The 21,095-nt window shown below is 39.7% G+C and overlaps 1 protein-coding gene across 8 annotated transcripts in view; it reads right to left on the bottom strand.

Moving 5' to 3' along the window:
* LOC122815566 (protein mono-ADP-ribosyltransferase PARP12-like) overlaps positions 1-21,095 on the bottom strand; it is a 981,818-nt gene that overhangs the window by 850,150 nt on the left and 110,573 nt on the right. The gene's annotated exons all lie outside the window — the stretch shown is intronic.

Below are 21,095 nucleotides of genomic sequence, written 5' to 3'. Positions count from 1 at the left end.
ACTTGGTTTCTCCCTCGGATGATTTGTTTTTCCTTGTTCCATGAAGGCTACTCAGTAAATATAACAAATCAGCAAGGGCACCCCAAAAAATACACACTGGAATAAATCTGCCTTAAACTTCAAGATTATAAGCTACTATTTTACTACAAAATGTTAATGGGCATTAACTTGAGAAGCTTAGACTTAAAATCAGTGCATTACTCTAAAAAAAAAAAAATGGCTAAAACAGATCATATTGCTCTACCAGTAAGCTTAGGACTTTCTGTGTTGGCTTTTGTGCTTGCACAAGCTCAATAAATTAATTCAGTGGAAATGAATAAAGCATTTCCATGATCTACCATGAGACAAGGGCAACAGAAAAGGCTTTGAAATGTGCATCAGAACAGTGTCACTCTGACAGAACTACAAGCAGCATAACAAGTTTATCACCTTTTGTTAGTGCAATCAGTAGAAAAGCTATCATGCTGACTATTCTTGGGTTGCTTCAGCTAAGAACACTTCAAAAGTGCTGCCCTGTACTGGTGGCACAGACAGGTAAAGTCTTGTCTATGATCCAGGAGACCAGAGACTGATTAGCAGTTCAGGCGCTTGGTGGTGGAGGAACAGGGAAAGGCCATGTTTATTCAAGGTTGGAGACATACTGGACAGAGCAATCCATGAGCCCTGTTAATAGGCCAGAGCTCAGATGAAGGACATTAATGTGTCGAGCATGTGGAAGGACTGAGGAGCCAGGATGCTCAAAGAACCTGGGGGCACATTCTCAGGCCACTCCTCACTGTCTGCCCAAACTAGTGCAGGATGTCAGCATGTTAGAGTGGTTAGGGGACACAAAATGCCTCACCACAGAGCCATACTTGACAGTTCTCAGCTGTCCCACTCTTCAGTGCCTTGTGGTTCACCCACTACAGCCTGCCATAGAGTAGGGTTCTCTAGGTGCTAATGTCCTTCAGCAAGGGAACCCTCCCAATGTCAGTCACACCAGGGAGTGACCAAAGCACTGAGAGCAGGCACTGGGGCACCTAATATCAGCAACAGTTGTGGAGAACCACAAATAACTAAAAAAAAAAAAAAACTATTCCTCGCCTGGTGGAACTACTAATATAGCGATACTTACTACTTCCCAGATGAAGGAAAAATAAGGCAGGTTGGGGGATACACAAATCAATACAAGCAAGAGGCAAAGTAGAACATCTTGGACAGTATAAAAAAGCCTTAAGAGAACAAAGTGCAATTAAAGAAATATAATAAAAACATACCATCACAATGCTGGCATGTACAACACCTTCAATTTTTGATTAAATGTTCATTAGTTTAGAAAATGTTACTGCACTTCTTTTTTATCACAGTATATGTTATCCAGCAAGGAGTACAAGTGTCGAAAACCTGTTTGAGGGAGGCACTGAATCTGCAGAGGTGATGGTTTCAAGATGCCTGAAGGTGGACTCATCCAACTGACTTAATAATCTGATATGAGCAACAACATGTGGCATACTTGGAAAAGCAGTACTAATTACTGAAACTTTTGAGCTTTCTTTCTATCTTGAATGCGCGTTTTTATTATTTTGACAGTTCCAAAAGTATAATGCAGGATTTAGTGTATAGTAAAGCATTAAAATTCATACATAATCACACATCACTTTTTGTAAGCATTTAATGAGTCCATTGCCAACAGATAAAACACGTAAACTATTAACAGGCCTCTGACCTTGTTTTCTTTCTGTCTGTGGATAAGCAGGACTATATGATATATGATGAGAAGTGAACTAAACACAAAGTTAAACTCTGAGCAGTAGTGAACTGATTTGTCTGTAATAAATACATTCAACACCATAGATAAAAGACACAGTGTACATTTCTAAAACATCTTTTGAACACAACCAAAAAGGCATTTTATTAATAAAAGACATTTAATTGAAATGCAATCAATGAAAAATACATTTTTCATTTATAAGGCCCTTCTGTAACGATGCTAAATTCCTTGTCTGCATTTTTCATGTTTACATGGATCCTGCAGCGCATGAAAGTGCATTTTGTAAGTGTTAAATGTGATAAGGCAACACTAGCATACCATCTTGCATACTGCATTTCACTGTAATATGTACCCTTATACACACCTTCATAGTTATGTAAGGTAAACACTCAATGTGTAATTTAAAGCTAGGGCATAAAAGTTTTATTTATTCCATCACAAATGGAGTAATTCTGAAATTTTAAACACTCAGAAAATGTACTGTACATTGCAATACATTGCAATACTCACTGGGACTTTTACCAGAAATTATGACATTTTATCTACACTGACTAATAATAAAAAAAAAAAAAGTCCATCTTTACATTGTACCACAACAACCAGAAAAAAAATTGTTTCAGAACCATCTAATCAGAACTTACAGACAATTTCAAGATTTCATATAGGTCCTTATCTAGTTATTAGTTGACGTACAGATAAAATACAAACATACTTTCAAGTCCTTACAAAGGTGATCTATTTTGGAATTTCAGTGGTGTCCATCCCAGAGTTAGATGGAATCTAGGTCTTTCCATCTGGCAATTGGTATTCACTTTTAAAAGGCAGTAAATGTATGTGTTTTTTCTGCACTGATAATTATTTTCTGAATTTTCTTTCAACAGCTACTTGTGGGAGAGTACCGAGACAAATAATGAAACCGTCCTTATAGTTATGGCATTCCACATGGTACCAAGAGAAGGAGGAAAGAGGGCCATGGATACTGCTACTAACGGAGAAGCAGGTTCACATTTTTATTCACAGGAGTGTCTGCTAAAATGTCCTTGTGGTATAGAAGATAAACAAAACTGATAATATATCAATCTAGGAAAAAAAATCCTGAGCCCATATGTGTGACGGACAAAAGATTATTAGCCCATATCATGCTGGGGCGTGTATACTAGTAACGGCAAAAAGAAGATGCACAAGCTCAAAGCACGTTAAGACATAGTACAAAAAGTATACAAAACATTTACAAGCCTACAGCTTGCTGGGACACAGGTATGAATGTAAGAATTTGTACGATGCAAAGGCTGTTGAGTAATCAAGGTTCAACAGAAACAAATGCATACACAACATATACAGGGTCTAGCCCTGCTTCAATAATGTGACACAGAAATCTCTTACATTCAAGGTCTGGACTGATGCTTATTAGAAAGGTAAATCCCTGAGAGAAAAATATGGCTTTGGGCTTACTAACACCCTTTAAACCTGGTCAGATCTTGAACATTAGCATGCATGGTATGAAAGATTTACCTTCAATCCTTCTACAATGAAGAGTGCATACATGCCTCAGTGCAGACTTTGTATGGACAAGGCTGGGAAGGTTCAGCATGATACTGTTCACTACTACAGTCAGGTAAGAGATATCAGCTGAGCATGTACCTTATGTAGCCCTGTTCAAAATGTCCTTACCTTTTCTCTCCTTAGTGTGATTTTAATGACATGTATGGTTGGAGTTAAATCAAAAAGTACATCTTCCAGGGGAACACCAACTTGTTACATATATACATACTAGAGATGTAGATAAAGGAACATTTGAGCTAGATAGACTTAACTATCTTAGAGAAATACTACAGTCTAGAGGGGAGCAAGGTACCTGCACTTGTAGACTGACATCAAGAAGCATTAAGATAAAGGCAATAATCTGTGATTAGATGGCTGCAAAATATAAATGATACATTAAAAGAAAAAAGTACCAAGAAATAGCATGGGAGCTAAAGCAAACTAAAAAGAAAATTCGGTACTTGCATATTATCACAACCAGATTTGGAGCAGGAGAAGCGGCTCTTTCCCAACCTCTTCTTCTGCCGTAATATGTTGTCCAAGTTACTTGGGAAGTGTGGGTCACTAAAGTGTATTTCATTACACTGAGTTTTAATGGAAAATATTTAGGGAGTTATAACTTTATGCTGTCCAACTGACAAACGAGACAGCAGCACACAAGCACTTTCCCTACAACTCAACTTTATGCTGTGCGACTGGCAAACAAGACAGCAGCTCAGAATCACTTTCCCCACAAAAAGTTAACATCTTTATTTTCTAAAATGTCCAGCTTAAGTCAGCTGCAAGAGCTTAACAGCACAGATCAGAATAATCTGTACAAGTAAAATTCACACGGGCGACACAACTGTTGCCAAATACATAGGCTACAAGGCAACATGGATATGAAAGAAAACCGGCTTCAACATGGATATGAAAGAAAACCAGCTTTATGTATTAGCATAAAATTCTTCTAACCAAGAAAGTTTGACAACTGCCATTTTTCTGAGCTATACGTTTATGCTATCCAACTGACAAACGAGAAAGCAGCACACAAGCAACTTCCCCACAAAGTTAACATCTTCAATAGCTTACATGTCCAGTTTAAGTTGACCTCAGGAGTTTACCACCACAGACCTGAATAATCTGGTTAAGTATAATCCATGCCAGCGGCCCAACTGCTGCAGAACGGGGTCTATATCACCATATCAAAAAGTAAAATGTCGAACACTCACAACAGCGAAAGTGCCGAAATGTCGAGGGTCCATTTTTGAGATCGCTGTACAGTGAAGATTGGGATATATGCCCTTTCCTCACTGTAGTGCGATCTTGGAGTTGGAATATATATTTAGCAGGGTTTGTGGAGGGCGCAGCTAGATTTTCAGCATTTTCGCTCTGGTGAGTGTTCGACATTTTGAGTCTTCAATACGGTGATATAGACATGCAGAATACATAGGCTTCAAGTTAACATCCATATGAAAAAAACAATAAACGGTACTTACGTATTATTCTATACTCTTTCAAACGAAGAGCAGTTCGCTTTATAAATAAATGAACCAAAGATCCATACCATGACGAATGCTGACAGCTTTGGAATCTGGTTGTGATAATATGTAAGTACTGAAAATTCTATTAAAAACTAAAGAATTCCCATCCCATTGTTATTCTCAAAATGAAGTTTCAAAACATAAAGCACAGATGAAAAAAAAATGCAAAAGGAAGAACAGTAAAAAACTTCTGAGGACAATGATTTCTATTCACTAGACAAGACCCAACACCTACTAATCCTGCAACAGCAGCACACAGGGATCACCCGAAAACCAACCACATCCCATAGTTACTACACAACTGGAATCCTTAACTGCATGGCCAGTACAGAACTACATCTACACCACAGGAGGTGAGAAGTGTCACATGTTGTTGTGTCTTTCGTTTTTTCTCGGTTAGGGGTCCACTAATGATTGGCAGTTGATTTTTACGTGCCGAGTTGGTGAGAAGTGTCACATCTTCTGCAGAAACAAGTATAATAAAAGAATTAAAACAATTCATAAAGATGGAAAATACAATCTCTGCTTCCGTGCAGCAGATGGCACAACTAAGAAAATGCTACCAGCTATTAAAAACACAAAACAAATTAAATGTTAAGTCAGATGCTGAAGACTCTGACAGTTAAAATGACATAAAAACTGACAAAAGAACAGCGAGTATGAAGGGGCTGTTAGATACAGCAGAGAACAAATGATGAAAGCAGGAGAGGAGGAAGAGTCATACCTCTCAACTGTCCAGACTTTCACAGAATGCCCTTATTTTTGCCTCATATTTTTGGTCTGTTTATCATAAAATTATGCTTTTTTCTAGCAAATCATTGAGGAGTGAAATCAGAAAATAATGGCAGTCATTTGAGGTCCAGACTTTACATCCTTCAAAAAATTCATGGTAATGCAAAACATGTTACTCTATCAACTTTCTAAGTTTATAAGCCTTTGTCCTCCCACTATTTGTGGCTGTCTTCACATTTCTTGCTCTAAGAGGTTGAAAGGTATGGAGAAGAGTTAAAGAGAGCTAATAATTCCTTTCACTAAAACAGCATCATGGATGACACCCAGAAATGAGTACACTATTCCTGGTCACCTACAGATCTTAGGAATTTAATAGAAGAAATTCCTAAAAGAAGAGAGGAACCTGTAAACTTTAAAGAAGAGGTTGAGACTGTAACAACATTATATGACCCCCATTTGGGGATACATGAATTGGGTACTTTTTATTACACCTTTATTAACTTTACACATTACACATTGACATGGATATAGATAGTTACATAAGACAAAAAAAATCATTACAAAGAATTAATTTTCTTGTCACACATTATACATACATGGTTTCTTTCTTAATTAATTTTATATTACATAGATTGCTAACGTCCTTCCTTCCTTGAAATTTCACTCCTCCTCCTGAACATTATTCTGCGTGTATTATTCCCACAGATTCCATTTACATCTATGCAGTTTGCACCTTGACATTTTTAAAGATCCCACATACAATTCTTTATCTCTTTCACAGCAATCAATTTTAAAAATGTTGATTTAGATTTTGATCTCCATTTCCTAGCAAGTGCTTTTTTGGTAGCCAGCAGTATTAAACTTATGGGCCTACTAGTTACAGTAATTTGCTCACCCAAATATTTCTTCCAACACACCCTGTAGGAATTTTTTAAAATATACCAACTTGTGTATTCCTCAAAAACATGTTCAAATTCCCCTTTCTTTCCCAACACACCTCCAACAACTGCTATCTACCAGTGTTAAAATTCTTTGAAGTCTACTTGGGGTATAAAAATACCAATGCAAATATTTCCAAGCAAAAATACTAAATCCTCCAGATTTTGTTGCATGCTTGGGAGGTATAAAAATATCCTCCCGTTGTTCTTTTTTATACTGCCTTGCTATTCTCATTTCCAAGTCTCTTCCAACCCTCTTGTGACTGATTCTTAAAGTAATCATGCATTATTTTTTGTTCTAGACTCAACTATCAACTCACCCCTATCCTTTTCAAGGCGTGGAAGGAAAGGCAGTCTCCATCCCACAGTCCAAATTTCTGTTTGGTTTCATCCCAATCTAAGAATTTTCCCTCACTAGTTAATTTCTCCCAATACACTGATTCCTTTGTTATTTTTCTCCAATAAATTCTATATTCCTCCTGCCTATTTTCTATTCCCCCTACTTGCTGTCATCCCTATTGATAAAATCTTCTTTCTCAAAATACTTTCTGCTACTTTTGTAAATATAATACACTGCATGGATGTTATTCTTGTCCTTATGGGCCTGTATTGTTCCCTACCCTAATTTGATTTGCACTCTCCTGCCTATGCTATGTATAGGAGCCTCATCTGTGTAACTGTAACGTACCCCTTCAAATGTTGTAATCCTAAACAACCTCTCTCTGTAGGGGGGAACAATTTATCCAACTTAAATCTTGCCCTCTCTCCCTCAAATAAATTCCTTCAATTCTTTATTAATTATACTTCAGATTTTCTCCACTGGTTAATAAAAACATGCCTGCCTTGTAAATAATATTAAAGGCACTAGAAATGTTTTCACTGCGTGTACATTACTATCTATATCCACAGTCAACAGCTTCCACCTTTTGCTTTTGTATTACCTTATATTTTTAGTCTGTTCTCACATATCCTTAGCTGCCATAACAGAATCATTTTTAATCCATACATCTAAATATTTCACCCTATCGTGCTCTCCTAAATATGTGTGGCAAAGTACTCAACCTTAATCATGACAGAAGTTTTAATAAAGCACTGCTGCAGTAGTCTAAGCTACATTGTTCCTACTCCACTTCATCTATGCAGTATTCAAAAAACAATAGTGCCCACCACACAATCCAATGGTCATGGGTTCAAGTAAGACTTCACAAAAAAAATCAGCTGGAGCACTTTTTGCCCAAGAAGGAGGCATGAGTCTTGAAGAATAATGCTAAGAAACAAACCAAACAATAACTATATACACATCACAAGGTAGACACATCCACACCCTGGCAAGACCAATACATACAAGCAACTAAAAGGGGTTGTAGGGTGTGGAGATTTCTGCAATAGTGATCTATTAGACCATCTAATGTTACAGCAAGTTTCAGTTCCATTATGTTCAAACACATATCACAGGTACAGTAGCCCAAGTTTTATGGGTAGATTACCATAGCTTACGGAAGAAATGAATAAAAAGGGAGACGGCCAATCAACAAACTCCAGGAGTTCCAGGAAAATGGTCCTAGAGAAGCCAGTCCTGGACCTGGAGAAGGAATCAAAGTAGTAGTGCTTTGTAAAACTATAAAGGACTATGTTGTTGCCACTAGAATACTTCTACCATCCACCCCTTTTCCAGAAAGCTGCCAAAGCCCTTCTGGAATGGTCTTATAAATAATGCCTGGAAGTAGCTTATTATGGGGAGTATAACAAAAGGCAATAGCATGAGATAGCTACTTGGAGATTGCCTGTTTTTAAACTGTTTGACCTTTTCTCTTACTTTCAAAAGAGACAAATGGCTGTTCAGTTTTCCTGAACTTCTAGCTTGTGATGGATTCCTACTCCCTTGTTAATTGGTTCAGGTAAGAAAACTGGGAAATAAATAGCCTGGCTTAAAGTAACCTCAGAAACCACTTAAGGCATATAGGTAGGATTTCTTCTCAAAGAAACCCTGTCTCTGTGGATTCACCATAACAGCTTGCAATTCAGATACTTTCATAGAAGATCTAAGAGCCATGAGAAGAATCATCTTCCAAGTTAAGAATGTCAATTCAGCCTCATGAACTATTCGAAGGAAGACACAGTAAGCTTCTCAAGCACAAAGTTCAGATCCCAAGAAGAAGCCACTCATTTTGTAGGTGGTCACGCACAAAATACCCCTTTCAAAAATTTTAATTTTGAGCATTTTTAGAAGGGGAGAAATCCAAGAGCAGACTGGCAGAAATGGTTAAGAAATGTTCCTTAAAAGAGGAATAAGAAAAGTAACTAGACAGTAACTTGGAATTAATCATGAGCCAGAGGCAACCAGGCCTGAAAAGGATCTTTGTTCTTTGGCTGACACCATCTAGAAACTTTTTTCTACTTGCACTTCTTCAAAAAATGGTGCCAAAAAAGTATCAAACCTCTATCATCCAGGGGAAATTCAAGAATTAAGGAGAGATTGTGAATATGGATGCATATTGTTAAGGAGAACAGCTGCCACACTGCATATAATACTCAGCAGAAAGTATTCTAAGAACTAAGTCAACACGAGAATAGAGACAGGAGATTTTGACAATAGGGATGACTGCAATTAGTGGTACAGAGAACAGGACAGAGGGGGCTGGAATTTCCTGGAGAAAAATGACAAAGGAACACAGTTATTAGGACCAAATATCAAGAGACTGAAAAGTAACAGAATGGGAAGAAACCAAGAAGACATTTCAAATGCAGGCTAGAGGCTGCCTCCTCTATCAGGGATTAATATCCAACTGAAGGTACTGAACATAGAAAAGAGGCTGCTGTTAAAAGGATATTTAGACGGGCTTATGATACTGCATGATAACTATAGGAATCAATCAGAGGAGGTTAGAAAAGATTGGGAAGAGAGACTGGATAGGCAATTCACAAGGAAACAATGGGAGGACATATGTATACCTCCAAGATATGCAACCAGGTTTAGAATATTTAGTATTTTTCTTTAGAAGTATTTGCACAAGTATTTTATACCCCAAGCAGACTCCAAATAATTTTTCCTCAGGTAGGTTGCAAATATTGGAGGTGCAATGGAGAAAGATAAAGGCAACCGGGAACATTCATGTATAATGAGCTGGCAGACTTAAAAAAAAATCCCTACAGAATACTCGGTAAGAAATATTGGGTGTGCAAAAGGGTGTAACTAAGGAAGTTTTTTGAGCTGGGATAAGGGATCTGAATTGCCTAGACATGGAAAGGACTTCTATTGTTTAATTCTTGTGGCTGCCAAAAAAGCAATTACTATAACAACAATGAATTACATTTTTGACATTTGTTAACTGGGAAAATGAGAATGGGCCAAAAAGTGTCCCTTTGCAGTCGAGGCCCAGGGAGGAAAGCTCCAAAATTATATAGTTTTCAACAAAATAGTAATTAAAGCTCCAACTGTCATAATAATTATGTAAAATAGATGCATATGATGTTACAATACCAAATGTTACAAGCATTAGAGTATGATAATATGCTGTTGAATATCACTGAACACATTACATAGTTTGAGCATAATATGACTTGCAAGCAAAAATACTGTGATAAAACACAGACAAAATTCTGAAACTGGATATTAGAAGAGATAGAAAGGGGGTGTAATGGCAAGATGAAGAGATTAAGTGAGACAATAAAAGTGAAGGATAAAAGAGGGCAGGAATTAAAGAGTAGCAGAAGACAAAGCAAGATTGAAAGACTACAAGATTAGAAGTATGAGCTGAATATGAGATTACTTCTAGAAGGGAGAAGGACTTTAAGAATATGTCTATCTCAATAGAGTATATGTTGAAAAGTGAAAAAGAGAAACTGGGTAAAGAATAGTGCAGAAGTACAGTAGAAAGAATCAGAGAGGGGGATGGAGAAATTAGAGAAAAAGTGAGTTCAGCCAGGAATTCAGCATGAGCATATTCATGATCTGTTTAGGTGTTGTTTCAGAGGGTACTTAAAGGAAGGCAATTTAAGGACTGTTCTAGTAAATCAAAGGAAGGGAGTTCCAAATTTTGGCAATTGAGTACGAATATAGACTTTTGCCAGAAGATTTGGAGGGTTTAGTAATTGAGTTTACCTTGGTTCTATTTGGGATGCATAGGTAGAGTATTTGATCAAGTATTGGGCATACTAAAGGTATGTACAATAATTTGTGTGGGTAGTTATGAGCTATAGATGGGAAAGATAAATCAAGCCATTGAAATGACTGAAGGGTTTTGCAGTGGTGAGTTAAGGAACGTTTGCCAGTAGTAAATTTGGCAAATCTGTTGTAGCAGCTTTCTACTTTAGTTTTTGGGGAAGACTGTAGGTTGATAAGAATTGAGGATCTGAAGAGATGGCAGAAGGAATGTTTTGGCAACTGTAATTTTGGTGGTTGTGTTAAAGAATTCTTTGTTTCAATACAGCATACTTAGTTTCTGGTGCTTTCTGGGAGGGGGGGTTCCGACATTAATTTTGGATGTAGTGGTCAAACTTCGGCTTATCACCAACTATGACTACTAGTAATCTGGGTACTAATTCAATTTCACTGTTGTCAATGGGGTGAATTTTAGACTTGTTTTTGTCAAGGAAGCAAAGTTTTGGAGCAAAATGGAGACTTTAAGGGGGGGGGGGTTTGAGTAGTTGAGCATTGGTAAGCCAAGTTTCAATAGCAGTAAATGCTTGTTAGGTAATCTGATGTAGGTGTGATAGCACTGTAGATGAGCAGATGACAGTGGAGTTGTCAGCATAAGTGTTCCTAGACTGGTGGAAGTGTGTAAAATTATTGAAGATGGTAAAGAGTAAAATCCTATGGCCCACAGTGTCAGTTGAAGCGTGGACAGGTGGGGATGGATGAGAGATCCCTTGTCTTGTCTAGATGCAGAAGTACAGGGAACCAGTGCTGTCACAACCAAAAGAGTCACCAACAAGATTATGGGATCATTGTGTTGAATTTTGAACAGGACTTTCAGAATGAGAGGAAGGGGAAGAATGCATAAACAAACATCCCCTTCCAAGAAAATGACAGGGCATCTACCTTCCCACACAACAGGACTTTGGACTCTGGTACAAAACAGAGGAAGTTTTCTGTACAGTGGGGAGGCAAAAATATCCACTTGACGAGTACTCCACTGATGGATAATGTACAGAAACACATCCCTATGAAGCATCCATTCCTGGGTCTGAGTTAAGGACCTGCTCAGAGTGTCTGACACAATGTTCTAACCAGAAGGGATATAAAATGTCTGAAGAGTCACTTGATACTTGACAGCAAGATCCCATACCAGAAGTGCCAACCAGCAAAGATAAGATAAGATCTCACTCTTCCCTGTTTGTTGATATACCACATCACTGTGGTATTGTCTGTGAACACCTTGACATGCCCTGGAGGGAAAAGAGGATAAAAGGCCAGAAGAGCCAACAGAACAGCTCTCATCTATTTGACACTGATGTGATCCTTCTGCTGACGAGGCAACCACACTCCCTTTACTTTTAGGGAGCCAAATGTCACCCCTCAATCCATGTCTGAAGCATCTGTAAAAAATTCCTGAGAGGGAAGAGGGGGACGAAGAGACAGAGACAACTGCTGAATCCACCAATGAAGTTCCTGTCTGAGAAAAGGAAGAAGAACAACTACAAAGTCTAGAGGATGTGCATGTTGGAGCCAGAACTGACTTCAGAAACTACTGAAACTTTCTCATGTGAGGTTTGGCCAGAGGGAGCATCAGAATGGTGGATGTCATGAAACCCACAGCTCTCAGACACTTCCTGGTGGTAATGGAAGTCAGAGGAAGAAGAGTTTGAAAGAAAGAAATGAGAGTTAATGCCTTTGGAGGGGCAAGGATGCAAACATTGGCACCATTTGAATCCTGCAACCCAGAAAAACATGATCCTGAGAAGGAGTTCAGAGAAGACCTTTTGAAATTTATAGTGAACTCCCAACTCAGAAGAAGGGAAACATCAAAATGAAGATTGTGCAAAAGCACGTCTGTAGAGGAGGACAATCTACAGGTCATCTAAGTAAGGAAATATCTGAATCCCTTGAAGCCTGCAAAAAAGCAATTGCAGGAGCAAGGCATTTTGGTGAACACCTGAGGGGCAGTGGAAAGGCCAAAGGGCAAAGCAGAGAACTGAAAATGCCAGAAAACAACAGAGAAAAGCAAAAATTTCATGAAAAGAGGATGGAGCGGAATATGGAGATAAACATCCTTGAGATCTACAGACAACATATAGGCCTGAGGATAGAATCTGAAGGGACAACACGTGAAAGGAAGGCACTTTTAGAAAATAATTTAGATGAGACAGTTCTACAATTGGTCTCCAAGTGCCCTCGTTTCTGGGTGCTAGAAAGTCTGGAGTAGAACCTTTTCCCCCTTTGAGACATGGGCACCTCTTGAATAGTACCCCCAGTCAAGAGATTTTGAAGAACCTCTGGGGAAAAAGGGAAGTTGTTCCCTGAGGAGGCAGAGGAATGCCCATAAGAGGAGGACAGGATTTCTACACCATGAAGTACCCCTGGCAAATAATCGACAAAAGTCAAGAATCCTGAGTGGTCTGAAGCTAAACAGGATGAGAACTAGAAAGGTGAAGAGAAAGAGGAATGTGGCTGGGAGGAGACTGAGAGTCATACAGAACCTGTCCAGAAAGGAAAGCTTTGGAGTCTCTTAAAGCCGAGTAACCTTAGCAGGAGGAGCCTGTTTGCCACTCTTCCTACCTTTAGTAGAAGAGCGGGATTGCCTACAAACAAAGGCAGGCTTAGTGGAGTCATTTCTCTGAAATTTAGGCACAGGAGAAACAAACACATGTTTAAGCTCTTGTAAGGCCTTGCCCTATCCTGAGGGGACTTAAACCTGCAGCAGCTTCCCCAAACAAAAGTTTAGAATCCAGAGGAACATCCATCAACTTCGCTTTAATGTCATCAGGTAGAGGATGAAGACTAAGCCAAGAATACCTAATCAACACTGAACCAAAAACAGCATCCCTAGAAGGGGCATCTGCTGCATCATAATTACATTTAATAGAATGACAAATGACTTGAGAGGAAGTCCCTAGCAAGGAAATAACAGAAGTTTTACCCTCGGAGTCTGGACAATCAGAAACAAGTTGCAGGCCTGAGAAAGAAGGGTCAACACATGCCCAAATATATGGGTCTGATAATTAATCGCCCTAAAAGCTAGGGTAGCAAAAGTGTAAACCCTTCTTACCCAAACTTTCCACAGTTCTGCTATCCTTGTCAGAAGGCAATAACTTGGGCAAAAGGAAGCAACTGAGATGGCTTATCAGAGGCTACAGACATGAAAGAGGGTCAGCAGCAAACATTTATATAGGAAATAACAGTCCTCAGGCACCCTATAAAACCGGTCGGGCTTCTTGGGTGCAGGGGGCAGACAATCAGGCACATGGAGGCACTGGAAAAAGCATCCAGCAAAGAAGTCAAAACAGGAGGAACAGCCACAGATTCAAGTGATTCCAACTGCAGCAACTCATAGTACCTCTTATAAGATCATTGTTAGTTACTAGACTATTGGTTTGGAGGCCCTTATAAGCCTGGCCAAGAATTTAGCCCATGTTCGAACAGGTCGGCACCCAATGTCCCTGTCCAGTAGGGACACAGGTAGAATCCCAGGGGTGTATTTTCTGTTCCCTATCCAGTTATCCAAGTTGCACTTAAAAAGGGTTAATGAGGTACTCTGCTTGATGTAGAGAGGGAGTCTATTTCACAGAAGGGGGAGACTGTGGGACATAAATCTGTGTCATCAACAAGTCCTATTAATGTCACAAGCCAAGTTGAGGTCGCGCATGTCGGTTACTCGAGTGGAGCCGAACTTGCAGATATGCAGCAGTCCCATCAAGGCAGGGTCTGAGATTGCTCTGTATGCCAGACAGAGGTCACCTCTGAGGAGTGTGTAAGAGACTGAGTACAGGGACGGGGCCTTTAGCCTTTCTGTGTAAGGTAGATGGTTGATGCCCTGGATTCTCCTGGTGAGGAAACTCTGTGGTCTCTCCAGCTGCTGCATGTGCTTTGTGAGGTACATGCCGAAAGGAGCACTGTACTCAATAATGGGTCTTATAAGGGAAGAATACAGGGATGTTATGACTACCTTGTCCCTGGATGAGATACCTTACTAATAAGGTGTGCCATGTGGAAAGCTTTCCATAAAATGGAGACAATATGGTGGTCAAAAGTCAGTTTGCTATCAACCTGGGTGCCAAAGTCCCTCACACCTGATAGGGTGCTTAGGACCTTATTATTAATGTGATAATTTGTGGGGACGTCACTCTCCCCAAAGGGGATGATGATGCATTGTTTGGCATTCAGTTTAAGGCCATGTTTCTGGCACCACTCATATGTTTGGGCGAGACCCTCTTGGAGGATGTCCACATCAGTAGGGGAACTGATGACGGCTCCCAGTTTGCAGTCATCTGCAAACTTGGCCAGCCATAGCCCACTGGTTTTGGCCTGCACCTCAGGAAAAGTATATCTCACACAACAAAGGTCCCAAGACCGAACCCTGGGGTACACCACTTATTACGGGTCAAGTGCTTTAGGTGGCTTCCCCTATTTTGACTAGGTGGGTTCTATCAATGAGCCAGTTTGCTACCCATGGGCATATGGATATCAGAGACCTGAGCACAATCCCACTTAAAAAAATCAATCCTCCTAGGAAGAAGTGTGTTCTCAAAGGAAATTTCTCAAAAAAAAACATTTGGACTAACAGATTCCTCCTTCTCTGACTCATAGTCTAAAGGAGAAGGAATGTGAGTAGAATAAGTCAAGGATTCATTATCTGAATCCAACTCATCTGCAGAAGAATCCTATTTTCTACACCTTTTAAGGGAAGTAGAGGACCAAGGAGGAGCAGAAACCAAAACCCATGAGGAGGCTTTAAGGACATTAAAGTAATAAATAGCCCCCAAGTGAAGGCTTGACAGTCACTTTGTGGATCCCTAGGAGCAGAAGAAACATGTTTAATTTTTTTTTCTTCTTTTGTAAGGGAATGTCCCCTCCAAAAAACTGTGGAGGGTCAGACCCAGGGCAGCAGTTGAAAACCATAATCAGGACGTCTTCCTCAACCAAAAACTGAGGAACTCCCCTAGGCGCCCCCCGGAATAATCAGTAGTGGTTCCTCCTGAGCCTCTGAGATGGATGCCAGCAAAGCCTCTTCGGGCATGATGACAGCTGGACCCTCACCAGTCTCTGATATGGTCGTGGCAGAGAAATTCAACAACACAACCAGGCGAGCTCCAGGACTGTAACAACCTTGGGAGAAAAACCTGGCAGAGGCTGGATTGCGGAAGATTCCAGTTGTACCCATTTCACCTTCTTCCCTAACAGCTGACCCTCAGGGCAGGAGACTCCTTCCATTACATCTTTACAGAGAAGCTAAAGACACTGGTTCTCAAGATACAAAGACAGGGAAGAAAGTCTACTGCAAAGGGTTTTCGGAATCGGAACAAATGCCTGACAAACAGAACAAGACGTATGGTCAAGAGTAGCTCCTAGACAAAAAAAGACACTTATCGTGGCAGTCTTTATGGGGAATCTGTCTCCCACACTGGCATTTACCCTTCCTGGATAACATTAACCCCAAGGTGCACAAAAAAGTAAAAAAAATAAACAGGGCACTTATCTACAACTGCAACAGAAGTCAGCAAACAGGCACAGGTAGTCACTGGAGAATGAAAATGCATTCAACTGACAGAAGACAGACGCAGGTAAACAAACCAATGGCAAAAAGATATGTACAGAAGATTTGATTATGGTAGGCTTGAACATCACCTTCATGCCCTACGCTACGCAAGGAGAGTTTGTTGATGTTTGGCATGCCTTTTAAAAGCAACAAGTAGCCTTTGGTAGACTGGCTGGACATTCGGGCTTCCACGGTAGGGAATCCTATTTAAGAATACTGCAGCAGTGAATGTAAGGACATCAGTTTATGAGAGAGCCAACAGCTTCTTTACAATTGTGTTTTAGTCTGTTTTTCGGTTCCAAAGACCCTGCAGTTTTATCCCCATAGACACTGCACCTCAAGCAAAGTTTGAGGTATCTGTTTTTCCAGACTGTACAGACAGGAACAGAAAATAGCTGACCTGGATTCTGATAAAATTGGTCTCTCTCTACCAAAATATCTCCTTTTTTAATCCTCAAAATTGGAATCTGGAATATCTGGGGTTGTGGATGTTGGGACCATACAGACTACGTACCATTGAATTTTTCTCATGGGGAGTCTTGCATGAGGAAGTATGAGAATTACAGAAGCCATGAGACCTAGAAACCTGAGAAATTTCCTTAATGAGACAGTAGCACGAATGGAAAAACACAGGAATAGCTCTAGATACAGATCTACATTTTCCTGTGAAAGAAAAGCTGTTTGAATTGGAGTATCTAGGGGGGCAACTCAGGAAAATAATCCTGTGAGGAGTAGTCAGGGAGTCAGACAGGACATTTATATGTTCTCCTAGAATGTCACTCTGTGTAGATCCCTCACCCAAGTGACACATTCCTGACACTTTGAAAACGTCTCAGCAAATATAAGCAAGTCTTCTAAATAAGGCAGCATCTGACTATCTTGCAGTTTGCAGTAGACTCAGACATCAAACACTTTGTGAATAGACCAAAGGGTAATGTACAGAACTTGCATTGTGGTCCAGAAACAGAAAACCTCAAGAAATATCTGAAATCTGGACCAACAGGAATGTGATGAAACACATCTTAAATCTACAATCACCTGAAAACTTAAATGGGGAATAATAGTAACAAGTTGTGAAGGTATAACATTTTGAATTTAGGCACTATCACAAACAGGTTTATAAAAGAAAGATCCAGAACTGGTCTCCATGACTAATTTTCTCTGGCACTAGAAATATTCTTGAATGAAATAGTTCTCCTAACTGAGGAGGAGGGACAGTCCTATCACTCATTCAGCATCTCCAGAACATCAGGAGGGAAAATAGGGGTTTGATCTAGTGGATGAAGGGAATCCCTCGAAAGGAAAGAGAATCCTACTACTATCTGTAACCTTCATGGATCACTTTCAGAAACAATCCGTCTCTTGCCAAACAGAGAAATGCAGATTCATATTTCCTGGAAGGATTAAAGGTCTGTTAGAGTAGGAAGGGAAGAGGGGAGAAGAGTATTGCATATGGTCAGACTTATTAGACTATTCTTTGTTCTGGGGAGTTCCCTGCTTCTTTTTCAATCCTTCCTGCCATTGTTTTTTAAACGTTTGCTTGCTGGCAGCTTGCTGTGATTGCTTATGTTGCGCTTTTGCTTTTTCAAAAAAGGTTGTACAGATAGCATTAAACCCTTAGCAAACTTAAGAGAAGGAAGGCTGAAAAATCTAAAATTCCTACTTCCCTCTCATCACACTCTGCAGCAGCTGGCCCCAAAACTAACTCCCTATCCAAGGGAGACTTCAAAAATTTAACTGTGACATCTTCTGGAAAAGGTTTTGAGACTGCAACCAATAAATCCTTCTCATAACAGTTCCAGTGGCAGCAGACCTTAAGTGGCATCAGTGGAAACACAAGCACATTTTAAAGTGGGTCTCCACTGGAGACACAGGAGCAATTACATTACACAAAGAAGTATTTTTCCTCAGAAGAAGCAATTGTCACAATACTCCTAATGCTCTCAAAAGAGGAAAGCATAAACTTTAATATACAAGCTTGACAGCTGAAAATTTTAAAAATAAGTGCTGCAGAAGAATACACTTCGCTCCCAAATCTATCAAAAACTTTCCCCTCCTTTTCAGGAGGGAAGGGATTGGTATTAACCAGATGTTTAGCAGAAGCTGGGTTTACTAGCGCAAAATAGCTGCTGGGTCTGATCTGGGATGAGTGTATAAGACTGTGGAACTTTCTACAATACATCAGCTTTCTTTGGGGCAGCAGGCTGGCTTGTCAGGCAAGTTACAGGCTGCAACAAAAGCATCCTCAATTGGTAAAGGAACAGGAGACATTTGAGTAGGCTCTGGAAAATCCACTTGCAACAAATAATCATATTTCTTCATAGACAGTGAGATGTCATTATGTTCCCAATGAAACAACCAATTCTTTCTGAAAATAGTTTGAGAGAAAGAATCCTTCAAAGGGACTGGCAGTGGCCACATTCTCCTCAAAATCTGAATCAGAAACCTGAGGAGACAACAGAATCGGTCCTTTAACAACCATTTTGTGGTTCAAAATCATAAATCTCTTCAGCAAATGAAGAATGCCTTTTTCTTTTACAAGAAACAGCTGAAGTGAAGGATCAAGAGCATGAACTAAACCCAATAATCCTGTACAAAGTGAGTGAGACAGAAGAAGATAAAAATCTAAGTTTCTTGTTTCTTTTTGACAGGAATTTCTGAAGAGAGAGAGTCACTTGTGCCAAGAAAAACATCACTAGGGATAAGCAAAGCAGTCTGGCTAGGGAGTGGTGGATTCCTCCTCCTTCTCCCAGGACCAATAGCTTTCTTCGATTTGTAACTTTAAGAACTACTAAGGAACCAGTAGGTTGTTCCATGGTTAAGCCAAAAAAGATACTCAAATTCCTGGGGCAGCCTAACAGCAGCAATCTGTAAAACAGGTATAGTAAAAATGGAACTTTTCTACCAAAAAAAAAAAAGAAAGAAAAATACATTAAAACGTCCTTTAAACACTTGCCAAGGCCCCCAAAAGTAAAATAACAATTTTATCTCAGAAAAGTTTGTTTTAAATTAAACAACTTTTTTCCACAAAAGTAAAAATTAACACTCCTTTTTAAAAGTTAAAGTATGTGACTTTTCATATAAAAAGTTCAGTTTTAGAAATAAAACGTAAATGTGGAAGGGAACTTACCTGCCCAGAAATGTAAAGTGTTAGCCAACTGTTGATCCTTAAAAGCCCAGAAGAGCTGCAGTGTTCAGCAGCAGAAAAGCTTTGATGGACTTGGCACCTAAACCATTCTTTTTAGTTAACTCAGCTGGAGCTTACCAATGATTTTGTTGCATGGAAAGTGACCTTGAACCTTTGGAAGCTTGTTAGATAGTTGCTTCCCACGCGAGATACAACCCATATAGTTAATGCTACTGCAGCAGTGATCTTAATGATGAAAATCTGTCAAAATTTCAGAGAACAGCAAACGTACCAAGAAAATCATTTGTAAGAAAAGGGTGACACAGGACTTCTATAAGTTTATTTGAAAACCCAGATCGAGTAGAAGTAACAGTTGATAGAGACTTTTTACAGCTGAAAAATAGACTGCAAAGGTAAGACAACTGTCCAAATATGGAAACATGTGAATACCTTGAAATCTGAAGTAAACAGTGACTGGAGTAAGGCATTTTGTAAGTGTCCATTGTGCTCTAGACAGTTCAAAGAGTAAAACGTAGAACTGAAAATATAAGCCATATACAGGAAATCTAATGGGGATGAGATGACAGGTGTCCTTTAAATCCAACTCTACCATGAAGTACAAGAGACTGAAGGAATGGCAAGAGATGGCACCTTGAACTTTGGAATCCTGACAAAAAGATTTAGAAAAAAAAATATCCATAGCAGATCTTCAGAATCCTTCTGTTTATTCCTGAATAAAAACCTTTGCCTAGGAGTTTGGGGAGCACAGGTTGCTACGAGACTACCTGAGACATCATGTGTTGCAGTATGGGAGGAATTGGAGAGAAATCCACCTCCCTGGACAAGATGGAATCCCTTGGAATAGAGGGCGGGAAAGTATTTCAATTGTCAAATGTACCCCCTCCCCTGGATTATCTTCAGAACCCAGCTGTTTGAGACACTCATGTCACAAGGGGATGTGAAGTTTCAGAGACATGAAAGGTTTCTGGTGGGCGGGGGGGGGTGGTTGAACAGGCAGACAGTCATGTTGAGAGGACTGTCCTTGATCATTAGAGCTTTAGAGTTTCCTTTTTGTCATTGTTTTAAAATTCTGTTTGTGTGCTCCTTACTGCTTAAATTACTGGAGAAGAGAATTTTATTTGTTCTGAAAAAGGTGGGCTGAAAAATCTGAGACACTCTTTCAACCACTTTTCCCCTCTCATCACACCTTTTAAGCACCTCAGCTGCAAAACCACAGTTGCTTCATCTAGTACCCAGAGATGGCCGATGAAATACCGGCCCACCCCCTTTAGCAAACTGTAGAAAAGTAGCAATTGGCCTCCAACAGATTCTATACCACACTTCTCTCAGCTCTTCAACTAAAAAGCAAAAAAGAACTGCTTTTCTCTTCCAGCATTTTAGCACACAGAAAAGCACTGCTTCTGCAGGAACTCTCAATCACACCCTCTAATACTATGCACCCAGTCCCCTTAGACCCTCACTTAGTACACTACGCTACTTCTCAAATGCACAAAGGTCAAACAGCACACATTTATCCAAAGGAGAATTTAAAATCTCAGATTTAGCATCCTCAGGAAGATTTTGAGAGCAAAGCCAAGCAAATCTCATAACTGATCCAGAAGCTGCAGCTCTGGAGGAAGAATCAGCAGCAGCAGCATACATCCACTTTAAAACAAACTTAGTCACATAAGGAACAGCTGCCACAGAAGCATTTAATCAATTCTTTATCTCAGTGGAAAGGTTAGTCATTAATTACTGCATGTTCTCAAAAGATAATAAAAACTTTTA

Source organism: Protopterus annectens, chromosome 11.part0 (assembly GCF_019279795.1).
Source record: "Protopterus annectens isolate FY-2018-M chromosome 11.part0, PAN1.0, whole genome shotgun sequence".
NCBI classification, from domain to species: Eukaryota; Metazoa; Chordata; order Ceratodontiformes; family Protopteridae; genus Protopterus; species Protopterus annectens.
Note: the sequence above shows the minus strand (reverse complement) of the source record. Positions and strands in the feature narration are given on the sequence as shown.